A 15,749-nucleotide genomic window follows, 5' to 3' on the forward strand; every position below is an offset into this window, starting at 1 on the left:
AAGAACAAAGATGAAAAGTAGTTCTAGACAAAGCATTCAAGTCCTTAGCAGTGCCTCAGCTGTACCCCGTAAAATCTCCTATGTACCTGGTCAGCTCCTTTGCCATTCCCTACAACAGCTATTCCAAATCTTCACTCTCTTCATGCCACTGAGCTCCCTACTCCCTTGCCTGGTCCTTCATGGAACTCACCTGGCATTCCCTACCTCCCCACTTGTCTGTATCTACTCCCCCACAACTTCTCTAATCTCAGCAAATGATGACACCTCCTATTTAGTGCTAGTCTTTCTGTTTGGGCTGTTGATGCATTATACCTACCTTCTTTACCTTCTCTCCTGACTTTTTCTCCTTCCCCTGCTTTTTATTTTGAAAATTTACAAACAAAAAATTTGAAGGAATGATACTCATGAGATAGCATCTGTACATACTACCTCGATTCAATCATATGTATTTTTATTTTTTTGTTGTTTTATGGCCCACACCTGAAGGACTCGGATGTTCCTGGGGCAGGGATTGAATCAGGATCCTTTAATCCACTGCGCCAGGCAGGGGATCCTGCGTCTCCACAGCAACCCAAGCAGCTGCAGTCAGATTCTTAACCCACTGCACTACAGCAGGAATTCCCACTTTCAATGTTTTATCTTTTATGTATGGATGTATTTGTTTCTAATGTGGGCTTGTAGATAAATATAGTTGTTTTTGTTGGACCTTTTGAAGATAAGCTGCAGAAATGACATTTTACCGCTAAATACTTCATGAGTTTTCATAAAATAAGGACTTTTTTGGGTACAAAACTACAATATCATTATCACATTAAAGAAATAGTAATTCTAGGAGTTCCCGCTGTGGCCCAGTGGTTAACGAATCCGACTGGGAACCACGGGGTTGCAGGTTCAATCCCTGGCCTTGCTCAGTGGGTTAAGGACCCGGCATTGCCGTGAGCTGCGGTGAAGTTTGCAGACGCAGCTCAGATCCTCAGTTGCTGTGGCTCTGGCACAGGCCGGCGGCTACAGCTCTGATTAGACCTCTAGTCTGAGAACCTCCATATGCCACGGGAGCGGCCCTAGAAAAGGCAAAAAGACAAAAAAAAAAAAAAAAAAAATAGTAATTCTATAATATCATCTAATGTTTAGGCCATATTTAAGCTCTTTTTTTTTTTTTTGTCTTTTTGCCATTTCTTGGGCCGCTCCCACAGCATATGGAGGTTCCCAGGCTAGGGGTCGAATCGGAGCTATAGCTGCTGGCTTACACCAGAGCCACAGCAACGTGGGATCCGAGCCATGTTTGCAACCTACACCACAGCTCACGGGAACGCCGGATCCTTAACCCACTGAGCAAGGTCAGGGATCAAACCCGCAACGTCATGGTTCCTAGTCAGATTCATTAACCACTGAGCCATGATGGGAGCTCCTAAGCTTTTCTACTTGTCCCTAAATTGCCTTGTAATTGGTGTTGATGTTTAACCAGGATTTCATTAAGGTGACTCTGTGGTGTTCGGTGGGTCTCTTGTCTCTTTTTCTAAAACTTCACCTCTTATTTTCCACCACATTGTCTTAATGAAAAACTCAGACCATTGTTTTGTAGAATGTCTCACATTCTAGATTTTGTATTTGCTTGTTTATAGTTCATTATCTTGTCTCTCTATCCCCCAGGATTTCCCATAAATAAGCTCTAAAGACTCAGTCAGATTCAGGGTTTGGGCAGAGATTTCATGGGTTTATGTCATGTGCTTCATGTTGTATCACATTGGGAGACACAATGTCAAGTTTTCTTACTATTGATGCTAAATGAGATTCTTTAAGATGTTGCCCACAAGATCTCTATTGGTTGGGTTTTTTTTGTTTGTTTGGTTTGGTTTGTTTTTTTGTTTGTTTGTGGGGTTTGTTGCTATTTAGGGACACACCCGCAGCATATGTAAGTTCCCAAGCTAAGGATAAAATCGGAGCTGTAGCCAGCCTACACCACAGCCACAGCAATGTTGGAGCCAAGCCACATCTTTGACCCACACCACAGCTCACGGCAACGCCAGATCCTTAACCCACCGAGCGAGGCCAGGGATCAAACCCACATCCTCACAGGTCCTAGTCGGATTCGTTAACTGCTGAGCCGCAAAGGGAACTCCCTAGATCTCTATTGTACAGGTACTTTCCTTACTTTTTAAGAGTAAAGAGTCAGTATATAGTTGCCTACCAGCAGTGTTGAATGAGTTTCCTTTTCCTGCTCTCTATCACTGTGTACTTAAGAGTCGTGTTTTCTGGTTTCTCCTAGTCTGATCAAGCAAAGCATGCTTGTAGGGCAGGGGGGGTTTTTTGTGCTTTTGGTTTTTGGGTTGTTTTTTGTTTTTTTTTGTTTGTTTGTTTGTTTGGTTTGGTTTTTGCAGAGCCCTATATAAACAATCATTTACTTATTTATTTGGCCGCACCCACTGCATGTGGAAGTTCTCAGGCCAGGGCTGCAAGCTGCACCAGAGCAGCAACCCAAGCCACTGCAGTAACAATGCCAGATACTTAACCCACTGCGTCACAAGAGAACTCCAACAACTTGATTCTAAATGGTCCCACGTTAGGTAGTCTGTCAGTGAAGATTTAGAGTAATGGATAAGGAAATGTGTGTATTTATTGCCCAGTCAGTGCATGTGAAAATTCTTTATAGGCAGCATCTCTTTCTCAGGCCAAGGAAATAGTCTCTTTATGTTTGTTTGTTTTTATTTTGTTTGGTTGTCTTTTGTCTTTTTAGGGCCACACCCATGGCATATGGAGGTTCCCAGGCTAGGGGTCAAATCAGAGCTGTAGTTGCTGGCCTATAGCACAGCCACAGAGACACAGGATCTGAGCCAAGTTTGCAACCTATACCACAGCTCACAGCAACGCCAGATCCTTAACCCACTGAGCGAGGCCAGAGATGGAACCTGCCTCCTCATGGATCCTAGTCAGGTTTGTTAACCACTGAGCCACAACAGGAACTCCTCTTCACATTCTTTATTGTCAAATGTGCCACTCCTGGCTAATTTCATATGTCCCATGATGATTAAAGAGTAGCAATGCAGTTACTATTGTATTGAACTATATAGGTATTGCCTCTACAGTTCCCTAATATTGTTTATTTAATGCTTGTTACATCTTTACTCATGATGCTGCATTCATTGTGCCACCATGAATACTGGCTTCCAGTAACTCTCAGATGTTACTCTGCTTCATTGATGATTGCCAGAAATGCAAGTCTTATCCACAGTATGCAGGAAAATGTGAATAATATTTCATTTTCTGGTTATATTAGATTTAGCATTTGGGCTTTTCTAGCATAAATGTAGAATGCATATTCTAACCATATCTTCTCCTGAATTTTTTAGGCTGCAATTATTGCATTCCTAAACTGTGATCTCTTAGCCACACCCTGGAAGAATAGGCAAGAAGCCCATGGGTGGAGCAAGAAGAGTGGTTTCATTTATGCAAGGAATGTCCATTCCTCCATCAGCATGGCTTAAGCCCAGATCTGGGGAGCACAATGTCACTGTCAATTGGAAATGAGAGGACAGTGACTGGAAGATCCAGTTGGCATAGTGGAGCAACAGTCTTTAAAGGCCTCAGATGAGATGGGCCTGTCCTGATACAGTGCAGAACCTGCAGAGAGGGGTAGAGTGACCTCCCTGGTGCCAGTGGTGGGAGGTGGACAGGATTAAGAACAGTGCCACCATCCTCACAAGCCTCGGGGTCTTCAGATCAGAGACAGTACCATAGTTGGAACACAGATCAGTGGGAGCCAATGCACAGACCTACACACACAACTCAATCCCAACAGTAAATCGTTTAGTAGCCTAAAATCCTGAATACATGCTGTGTCCAATATGAGAATCACCTAAAACCAGAGATCCTGTCATGGCAGAGTGGAAACAAATCCGACTAGGAAACATGAAGTTGTGGGTTCAATCCCTGGCCTTGCTCAGTGGGTTAAGGATCCAGCATTGCCGTGAGCTATGGTGTAGGTCGCAGATGAGGCTCGGATCTAGCATTGCTGTGGCTGTGGCGTAGGCCAGCAGCAATAGCTCCCATTAGACCCATGGCCTGGGAACCTCCATATGCCACAGGTGTGGCCCTAAAAGGTCAAAAGACAAAAAAAAAAAAGAGAATCACCTAAAACCATGTCAGTGCCATTCTGGCAGCTAGTCTCATACTATTATGTGAAAAAAAAAATATTACTTCAGCCAGTGGACATGGTCCCCTCTTTGGAACCAGGGAAATTCCATAGACACAAGACCCAGAGCTCCTCAGAGCATCTGTTCCACACCAAGAGTGGTTAGAGGGTCAGAGATACCTCAAAGGAGAGAAATGGTACCTGTCCCAGCACCAAAGTGAGACTTAAAATTTTTTAAGAGTCATTCTGGTGACCAGGGTTCATGTGGGACCAGATCTAGGCTCAGGATACCTTCCTTAGTCCCAGGAACTGGAGGAGTGTTTAGAAAATCTTGAGGAAGATAACTCCAAAGCATTAATCTCCCTGAAACATGGTGCTGGGATAGGGTTCCTTCTTACTCAGGTCTTAGGTGTATGTCTGATCATCCCTCTTACTGTCCTTGACTGCCTCCTTATTTGCCTGCCTTTTTAAAAGGGGTGTCTCTTAGTCTTCTATCATTGGCCTTTCTGCATATACTCTTTAATTTATCCACTTATCTACAGTTACTCTGTAATTTATCCACTTAACTACAGTTACTCTGTAATTTATCCACTTATCTACAGTTACCTTTCATAAGCTATTTAATTCAAAATCTATCCTTTATATAGACCAAACTTGTATGTCAATGTTTTTATCATTCAGCTCAAAATGTTCTCCTTGGTAAATACTGTAGGTAAATTAAAAACAACAGTTTACATATACTTTACTCATTAAACTGTAACAATCTCTTAATGGACAGAGGTTGGAATAGGTTTTTTAATTTACATACAAAAATTCACTTCATCCAAATTTATCTAAAGGAGAAATTTTAGCTACATAGTTTTTTCAATCAGCATTTTCATTTTATCAATTTATTTGATAACTGTCAATTATGAAAGCCATAGCTTTACCTTTTGGATGACTGATTATGCCCAGGGACCAGAATCTAATGTGGTATTGTGGCCAACCAAACTTTTCTTTTAGTTTCTGTCTTTAAAGAGTCAATAACTATTTCTTGATAACCGTTAACTTATGTGACAGACCCAGTGTTAAGTTCTATCATTCATTAAAAGTATTCAGCAAATTGCTAGGCACTGAGCTAGGTTTAAGATAACTACCCTCAAGAAGTGCACAAATAGATGGTATCACACACATTATATCATTTAACCTTCATTTAATTCTATGAAATAGAGAGTGTTGTCCCTTTAGCCTCTACTTTCTTATCTATAAAACAGAAGTAATACTTCTTACTGTGGGAATTAAACAAGATAATAACTGTGGAGCATGTTTCCTGCCATCAAGTTCTTTCCACACTACCACACTTGGCAGTACCAGAATTTTCTGTTTGCTTCCACCTACCCCTTTATTCTTCAGATACATTTCAAATAAGTATCTGCTCTGTAGTTGTAATTCGTTACCCAGTTCCAGTTCCTCACCTCCACTATGGCTTTTTCCCATCTTTCTCCCTCTATTAAAATCCAATCCTAGGCTCAGCGCTCCTGGTTGACTGAAGTTTTTTGACTGCTGAAAAAACCCAAAAGAGGTTAGGAGACGGAAAGATACATACGTGCTTTAAAAACACTTAGCTCAGAGGTGTCCTGGTCTGCTGTGCCCTGTCTCACCTGACCTCATGCAGAGTTACTTCCCACCAGGAGAAAGGGAGCAAGGGAGAAGCCCCATCAACACAATAAAGAACACGCTATAAAAAACCATCCCCATAGACCTAAAAATATTCTATGATGTCTCGTCTTAAAAAATAAATGAACTCAGAATGGGATTAAGATGGCAGAATAGAAGGACTGGAGCTCAACTTCTCTCCTAAAAACAACAAAATTCACAACTAAAGCCTGAGCAATCTTCAACCAAATGGACCAGAAACTTTAAAAAAGATAGCCTACTCCAGAAGACAAAGACATCAAAAGGTAGGAGGGGCAATTATGTGATATAAGCACCCCATACCTCCTGGGTGGGAAGCTCCACAGACTGGAAAGTAACTGGTTCACAGAGACTCACCTGCAGGAGTGAGAGTTCTGAGCCCCACATCAAATTCCCACATGTGGGGATCTGGCACTGGGAGAAAGAGCCCCCAAAGTATCTGGCATTGAAGGCCAGTGGGGCTTGTGCACAGGAGCTCCACAGGACTGGAGGAAATGGAGACCCCATTCTTAAAAGGTGCACACAGACTTTCATGTGCACTGGGCCAAAGGGCAAAGCAAAGTCTTCATAGGAATCTGGGTCAAACCCGACTGCAGTTCCTGGAGGACCCCTTGGGAAAACAGGGGTGAATGTGGCTTGTTGTGAGGGAAGGACATTGGAAGCTAAACTCTCAGGAATATTCAAATATTCAGCAGCATGCCTTTCTCTGGAGGTGACCATTTTGGGAAAATCTTGCCCTACCCATCAGTCAGTGCTGAGAAGCTTCAGGGCAAACAACAATCCAGGTGGGATCACAGTCCTGCCCATCAGTAAACAGGCTACCTAAAGACCCCCCAGGCACACAGCTGCCTCTAATCCCATCCAGAGACTAAGCCCCACCCACCAGAGGGATAGGAATCAGTTCCATCCACCAGTGGGCAGGCACCAGTCCCTCCCATCAGGAAGCCTACAGCAAGCCCCTGTACCAACTTCAGCCAAAGGGGGGCAGACACCAGAAGTAAAAGAGGCTACAACTCTATTATCTATAAAAGGTCACCACACCAAAATCCTATAAAAATGAAAAGACAGAGAACTATAACTCAGATGAGGGAGAAAGAAAAAACCCCAGAAAATCAGCTAAGTGATGAGGAGATTCTCAGCCTCCAGGAAAAAGACTTTAGACTGTTGATGCTGAAGATGATGCAAGACATTGGAAATAAACTGGAGGCAAAGATGGATAACTGACAGGAAACACTGACCAAAGAGATACAAGATATAAAACTTTTTTTTTTTTTTTGTCTTTTTGCCTTTTTTTCTAGAGCCGCACCCACGGCATATGGAGGTTCCCAGGCTAGGGGTCTAATCAGAGCTGTAGCTGCCAAGCCTACACCAGAGCCACAGCAATGCAGGATGCAAGCCACGTCTGCAACCTACACCATAGCTCACGGCAACTCTAGATCCTTAACCCACTGAGCAAGGCCAGGGATCGAACCCACAACCTCATGGTTCCTAGTCAGATTCGTTAACCACTGTGCCACAATGGGAACTCCCAAAAATAGATTTTAAAATGAAGAATATTTTAAGGGACAAGGAAGGTCACTACCTAGTGATCAAAGGATCAATCCAAGAAGAAGATATAACAACTTTAAATATCTACACACCCAACATAGGTTCACCACAATATATACGGCAACTTCTAGGAGTTTCCATCGTGAAGCAGTGGTTAATGAATCCGACTAGGAACCATGAGGTTGTGGGTTCAATCCCTGGCCTTGCTCAGTGGGTTAAGGACCTGACGTTGCCATGAGCTGTGGTGTAGGTTGCAGACGTGGCTTGGATCCCACGTTGCTGTGCCTCTGGTGTAGGCCAGTGGCTATGGCTCTGATTAGACCCCTAGCCTGGGAATTTCCATGTGCCGTGGGAGTGGCCCTAGAAAGGCAAAAAGACAAAAATTTTAAAAAATAAGGCAACTGCTAACAACCTTAAAAGGACAAATCAACAATAACACAATCATAGTGGGGGACTTTAACACCCCACTTACAGCAATGGACAGATCATCCAGACAAAAAATCAATGAGGAAACACAGGCCCTGAATGAAGCATTAAACCAGATGGACTTAATAGATATTTATAGGGCATTCCATCCAAAAGCAACAGAATACACATTCTTCTCAAGTGCACATGGAACATTCTCTAAGATTGATCACATCCTGGGCTACAAATCCAACCTCAGTAACTTTAAGAAAACTGAAATCATATCAAGCATCTTTTCTGACCACAAGGCTATTCAACTGGAAATCAACAAGAAAAAAACTGCAAAAAAACACAAACACGTGGAGACTAAACAACATGCTACTAAACAACCAATGGATAACTGAAGAAATCAAAGAGGAAATTAAAAAATACCTAGAAGCAAATGACAACAAAACACAACACTCCAAAACCTATGGGATGCAGCAAAAGCCGTTCTAAGAGGAAAGTTTATAGCAATACAAACCCACCTCAGGAAACAAGAAAATGCTCAAATAAACAAGCTAACTTTATATCTAAAGCAGCTCAAGAGAGAAAAACAGACAAGACCTAAAGTTAGTAGAAGGAAATAAATCATAAAGATCAGAGCAGAAATCAATGAAACAGAAACAAAGAAAACCACAGAAAATATAAATGAAACGAAAAGCTGGTTCTTTGAAAAGATCAACAAAATTGATAAACCCTTAGCCAGACTTATCAAAAAAAAAAAAAGAGAGAGGACTCAAATCAATAAAATTAGAAATGAAAAAAGAGAAGTAAAAACAGACATCACAGAAATACAAAGGATCATAAGAGACTACTATATGCAACTATATGCCAATAAAATGGCAAACCTAGAAGAAATGGACAAATTCTTAGAAAGGTACAATCTTCCAAGACTAAACCAAGATGAAATACAAAAGATGAATGCACCAGTCACAAGAACTGAAGTTGAAACTGTGATTAAAAAACTTCCAACAAACAAAAGCCCAGGACCAGATGGCTTCACAGGCAAATTCTATCAAACATTTAGAGAAGAGCTAACACCTCTCCTTCTCAAACTATTTCAAAAAATCACAGAGGAAGGGATACTCCCAAACTCATTTTATGAGGCCACCATCACCCTGATACCAAAAGCAGACAAAGATACCACAAAAAAAAGAAAACTACAGGCCAATTTCACGGATGAACATCGATGCAAAAATCCTCAACAAAATACTAGCAAACCACATCCAACAACACATTAAAAGGATTGTACATCATGATCAAGTGGGATTTATCCCAGGGATGCAAGGGTTCTTCAATATCTGCAAATTCATCAGTATGATACACCACATTAACAAACTGAAGAATAAAAACCATATTATCCTCTCAATAGACAGAGAAAAAGCCTTTGACAAAATCCAACACACATTTCTGACAAAAACCCTTCAGATAGTGCGGATAGGGGGACCCTGCCTCAACATAATAAAGACCATATATGACAAACCCACAGCTAACATCATTCTCAATGGTGAAAAGCTGAAAGAATTCCCGCTGAGATGAGGAACAAGACAAGGATGTCTGCTCTCACCACTACTCTTCAACATAGTTTTGGAAGTCCTACCCACAGCAATCAGAGAAGAGGTAAAAGGAATCCAAATTGGAAAGGAAGAAGTAAAACTATCACTATTTGCAGATGACATGATACTATACCTAGAGAATACTAAAGACTCTAACAGAAAATTGTTAGAGCTCATCAATGATCTTGGCAAAGTTGGATACAAATTTAATACACAGAAATTGACAGCATTTCTATATACTAACAATGAAAGATTAGAAAGAGAAATTAGGGAAGCAATCCTGTTTACCATCACATCCAAAAGAATAAAATACCTAGGAGTAAACCTACCTAAAGAGACAAAAGACCTACTCTGAAAACTATAAGACACTGATGAAAGAAATCAAAGATGACACAAATAGATGGAAAGATATCCCATGCTCTTGGATTCAAAGAGTTAATATTATCAAAATGACTATACTGCCCAAGGCAATCTACAGATTCAATGCAATCCCTATCTAATTACCAAGGATATTTTTCACAGAACTTGAACAAAATATTTTAAAGTTTGTTTGGAAGCACAAAAGACCCAGAACAGCCAAAGACATCCTGAAAAAGAAAAGTGGAGCTGGAGGAATCAGGCTCCCAGACTTCAGACTATACTACAAAACAACAGTCATCAAAACCACATGGTACTGGCACAAAGACAGAAATATAGATCAGTGGAACAGGAGAGAAAGCCCAGAATTAAACCCACGCACCTATAGCCAACTAATCTATGATAAAGGAGGCAAGAATATACAATGGAGAAAAGACAGCTTGTTCAATAAGTGGTGCTGGGCAAACTGGACAGTCACATGAAAAAGAATGAAATTAGAACACTTCCTAACACCATACACAAAAATAAACTCCTAGTGGATTAAAGACCTAGGTATAAGACCAGACACCATAAAACTCTTAGAGGAAAACAGGCCAAAGACTCTCTGGCATAAACGACAGCAACATCTTCTCAGATCCACCTCTTATAGTAATGACGGTAAAAACAAAAATAAACAAATGAGATCTAATTAAACTTCAAAGTTTCTGCACAGCAAAGGAAACCCTAAACAATACAAAAAGACAACCCATAGAATGGGAGAAAATCTTTGCAAGTGAATCTACTGACAAGAGGTTAATCTCCAAAATTTATAAACACCTGCAGCTCAATACCAAAAAAACAAACAACCCCATCAAAAAATGGGCACAAGGGGAGTTCCCGTCGTGGCGCAGTGGTTAACGAATCCGACTAGGAACCATGAGGTTGCGGGTTCGGTCCCTGCCCTTGCTCAGTGGGTTAACGATCTGGCGTTGCCGTGAGCTGTGGTGTAGGTTGCAGACGCGGCTCGGATCCCGCGTTGCTGTGGCTCTGGCATAGGCCGGTGGCTACAGCTCCGATTCAACCCCTAGCCTGGGAACCTCCATATGCTGCGGGAGCGGCCCAAGAAATAGCAACAACAGCAACAACAACAACAACAGACAAAAAGACAAAAGACAAAAAAAAAAAAAAAAAAAAAATGGGCACAAAGATCTAAACAGACACTTCTTCAAAGAAGACATACAGATGGCCAAAAAACACATGAAAAGATGTTCAGCATCACTCATGATTAGAGAAATGCAAATCAAAACTACTATGAGGTATCACCTTACACCAGCCAGAATGGCCATCATCAAAAAGTTTACAAACAGAAGTTCCCGTCGTGGCGCAGTGGTTAACGAATCCGACTAGGAACCATGAGGTTGCGGGTTCGGTCCCTGCCCTTGCTCAGTGGGTTAATGATCTGGCGTTGCCCTGAGCTGTGGTGTAGGTTGCAGACGCAGCTCGGATCCTGTGTTGCTGTGGCTCTGGCGTAGGCCAGCAGCTACAGCTCCAATTCGACCCCTAGCCTGGGAACCTCCATATGCCGCAGGAGCGGCCCAAGAAATAGCAAAAAGACAAAAAAAAAAAAAAAAAAAAGTTTACAAACAATGAGTGCTGGATTATCATGCTAAGTGAGGTCAGCCATACAATGACACACCAACATCAAATGCTTTCACTGACATGTGGAATCTGAAAAAAGGACAGACTGAACTTCTTTGCAGAACAGATGCTGACTCACAGACATTGAAAAACTTATAGTCTCCAGAGGAGACAGTTTGGAGGGTGGGGGGATATGCTTGGGTTGTGGGATGGAAAGCCTGTGAAATTGGATTGTGATGATCATTATACAACTACAGATGTGATAAATTCATTTGAGTAATAAAAAAACAACAATAAGTGCTGGAGAGGGTATGGAGAAAAAGGAACCCTAGTACACTGTTGGTGGGATTGTAAATTGGTTCCACCACTGTGGAAAACAGTATGGAGATTCCTCAGAAAACTAAAAACAGAACTACCGTTTGATCCAGCAATCCCACTCCTGGGCATCTATCCAGAGAAAACCATGACTCGCAAAGACATACGTACTCCGATGTTCACTGCAGCACTATTTTCAACAGCCAAGGCACGGAAACAACCAAAATGTCCATCGACAGAGGAGCAGATCAAGAAGTTGTGGTACATATACACAATGAAATATTACTCAGCCATTAAAAGGAACAACATGGATGGACCTAGAAATTATCATGCTAAGTGAAGTCGGCCATACAATGAGACACCAACATCAAATGCTTTCACTGACGTGGAATCTGAAAAAAGGACAGACTTAACTTCTTTGTGGAACAGATATTGACTTGCAGACTTTGAAAAACTTATGGTCTCTGGAGGAGACAGTTTGGGGGGTGGGGGGATGCACTGGGGTTGTGGGATGGAAATCCTATAAAATTGGATTGTGATGATCATTGTACAACTATAAATGTAATAAATTCATTGAGTAATTTAAAAAAAAATCCAATCCTTTTGGGTTCCCCCTTGCAACCCATTTTTTTTTAAAAATGCCTTATCAATGATACGCTGTTGATGGCAATATAATTGGTATGCAATCTGTGGAAGATAATTTGGCATTATCTATGAAAATTTTTTTTTTAATTTTTTGTTTGTTTGTTTGTTTTTTTTTTTGTCTTTTTGCTATTTCTTGGGCCGCTCCCATGGCATATGGAGGTTCCCAGGCTAGGGGTTGAATTGGAGCTGTAGCTGCTGGCCTACGCCAGAGCCACAGCAACACAGGATCCAAGCCGCATCTGCAACCTACACTACAGCTCACGGCAACACCGGATCGTTAACCCACCGAGCAAGGGCAGGGAGCGAACCCACAACCTCATGGTTCCTAGTTGGATTCATTAACCACTGCGCCACCACAGGAACTCCTCTATGAAAAATTTTAAAGCAGAATTTCCACTTCTAGGAAGTTATCCCACAAATATATTCACATATAAGGCAGTATTAAAGAAAGTATTCCATATAGCATTGTTTTTAATAGCAAAATAGTGAAAAAAAAGCCATCAACATTTATAAATAATTTCATATGTGTAGAATATTACTGGAAATATACACAAAAACCAGTGAAAAAAGTAAAGATCAGAGTATATTATATTATACACACACATATATATGGATATATATATTTCATGAATGTAATGAAACTTTATAAACACTAGTCAGCTTCAAATGATGACAAAGAACCAATTCATTACCTTGAAAACTGATAAAAAACAAATGGAAAAAATAAGCACTTATCTTTCTTTTCTTATATGAACCGTATCGCTGGATAAACAAATAGATGTGGGGAAGTTCTTACAAAAATATTCTGACTAATACGTTTCATAAATGAAAAAATAGAATATCACCATTTTGCAACCTTCACTGAATTATGGACGTCACTGAGCATCAATGGCTGCTAACATTCCCCAAAAAAGACAAAAAGCACTATTTAGTAGATGAGCTGCTACTTGATTCATGAATCATTCAAAAAAGCCAATTAGATCTTCCAAAAAAACCCCATAGAGGCAAGATACTATATACTTCCCGATAAAAGAATATATCACTTCCTTTAATCTTGCCAGAGGGATTGAACCAGAATCTGATCTTGCCTCTGTATCTAGCTGTTAATTGCAAAATACACAACTGACCAAAGAGCATGCAGATCTATACCAATACAAATTAAATCAGCAAAATCCAGATGAGGAAACTGCTTATCAAACAATGCATGTTCTTCAACAGATGATTTTAAGGAAAAGAAAGAGAAAGAGACTATCAATCATTTAAAAGGCACATGAAATTTTTTTTAACAGGCAAAACTAAAATCCGGTGCCTTGAGATGTACACATGTGTGTCACTTCCTTGATTACCATGAAAGTCAAGATAGCAGTTCCTTTGAGGACGAGAGGAGATTCAGGAATGGCTGGCAGAGTACTATTTCTTGACTCAAATACAACTTATAATAGTTTACTAAATGATATATTTGTTTTCCTGCATTCATATTTTAGTTTATATTTTTTAAGTGTTTTAAAAATAATTGGAAAATGGAGTTCCCTTGCGGCATATGGGTAAGGACCTGGCATTGTTACCACACAGGCTTGGGTTGCTGCTGTGGTGTGGGTTTGATCCCTGGCCTGGGAACTTTTAACATGGCCCAAAAAAAGAGAAGAAAAGAATGTGAGGAGGTGCATTGTAATGCATGAAACAATGACATGCAGAGCATCTCTCTCTGGGCCAGTCCTCTTTGTCATTTACAGAAGTCAAGTAACTTACTCAAGGCTAAGGCCACACCACTAAGTGGCAGAGCCAAAGCCCCGATTTTTCTAGTGCACTGCACTGCCTCTCAGGGCTTAGGGGGAATGCTGCATGAGCCCCCATCTCTCAGGCTAGGCATTTCTCTGTGAAATACCTTCTGCCTTCTTGTTGACCATCAATGGCTATGGCTACTTAAATAATTTAAGGTCAAAGGTAGATGAAGCATTCTGCAGTGTTTTTATCTGATCTACCACTTGAACTTGCAGCCTAAACGAATCTGTGATGTGATTAAAAAGAACATTGTCTTTGTGGGAGATAAATGAACTCACCTACAAAAATCTTGCTTTTTCTGGGAGTTCTCATCGTGGCACAGCAGAAACAAATCTGACTAGGAACCATGAGGTTATGGCCTCGCTTAGTGGATTAAGGATTAAGGATCTGGTGTGCCGTGAGCTGTGGTATAGGTTGCAGACACGGCTCAGATCTGACATGGCTGTGGTTGTGGCGTAGGCTGGCAGGTGTACCTCTGATTTGAACCCTAGCCTGGGAACCTCCATATGCCCAGAGTGCGGCTCAAGGCTCTGTGGTAACAATGCCAGGTCCTTACCCATATGCCACAAGGGAACTCCATTTTCCAATTATTTTTAAAACATTTTTAAAAAAGGCTTGCCTTTTCCCTGATAGAATTCAATCTGTTTCTTGCAGTTCCCTTTAGGTGCCAAACTGAAGTATATGACCACTTGGCCTATTGCCCTTCCTCACAGCTCCTTCATTGGCCAAAGCATTTTCTGCTGACTAACTAGAGGCACCAGCTTTTCCAAGAGCCAAGTGTTTGTCCATCCCTTGCCTGCCTTGAGTGGGAAATGATAACTTGGGACATTGCAAAGCCCAGGGCTGACCAGTAGCTTTTTCATTTTGTATACAGCAACTACAGGGCTCAGAACCTGGGTCCAGAGACACAACACCTATAATTAGCACCTATAATTAGATTTCAGTGCTATGTACACCGGCTATTGACTGTGACTTCAATAATTACAAAGTCAACTAATCAAAAAGCATCTTGAAAATAGATGTTATCCAAGATGGCTAAAAAAGAGACCTAAAAATTAGCAGGGGCTGGCGCAGCATTTTCCCAGTCTTTGAAGATCTAAATTTAAGATACATGTGTTTGCTAAAATAGGCATTTTTCACCAGGCCTTAATCAGATTACTTCTCTCAGGGCTCAGTTTGACTGGTGTCAGATAAAGAGATTTATTGAAAGCATTTGAACAAATAATAATTTGAGCAAGCTTAATGGACATGATTAAGTTAACTGAAATCCATAAATCCCATTGACAACATGTTACAACCTTCCTAGATCTTGGGATATTTCTTACATAACAAAGGGGAAGTGGACATGGTAACTCTCATGTTAAACCTACAACTAAGCAGCCAGCCAGCCAGTTAACTAACCCCATGTGCTATGGACCAAATGTTTGCGTCTCCCCCCCACCCCCAATTCACCTGTTGAAACCTAATCCCCACAGTGATGCTATTTGGAGGTAGGGCCTTTGGGAGGTGATTAGGTCATAAGGGCTGCTGTCATGAATGGGATCAGTGCCCTTGTTACAGAGGTCACAGAGAGCGCCCTCATCCCTTCTGCTGTGTGAGAACAGTGAAAAGATGGCTGTCTATCAACCAGGAAACATGCCCTGACCAGATATCAAACCTGCGGGTACCTTAATATTGAA

The 15,749-nt window shown here is 41.2% G+C and overlaps 1 protein-coding gene across 1 annotated transcript in view; it reads right to left on the minus strand.

The window, feature by feature from the left end:
• PRCP (prolylcarboxypeptidase) overlaps positions 1 to 15,749 on the minus strand; it is a 131,748-nt gene that overhangs the window by 95,380 nt on the left and 20,619 nt on the right. The gene's annotated exons all lie outside the window — the stretch shown is intronic.

Source organism: Sus scrofa, chromosome 9 (genome assembly GCF_000003025.6).
Source record: "Sus scrofa isolate TJ Tabasco breed Duroc chromosome 9, Sscrofa11.1, whole genome shotgun sequence".
In the NCBI taxonomy this organism is placed as follows: domain Eukaryota; kingdom Metazoa; phylum Chordata; class Mammalia; order Artiodactyla; family Suidae; genus Sus; species Sus scrofa.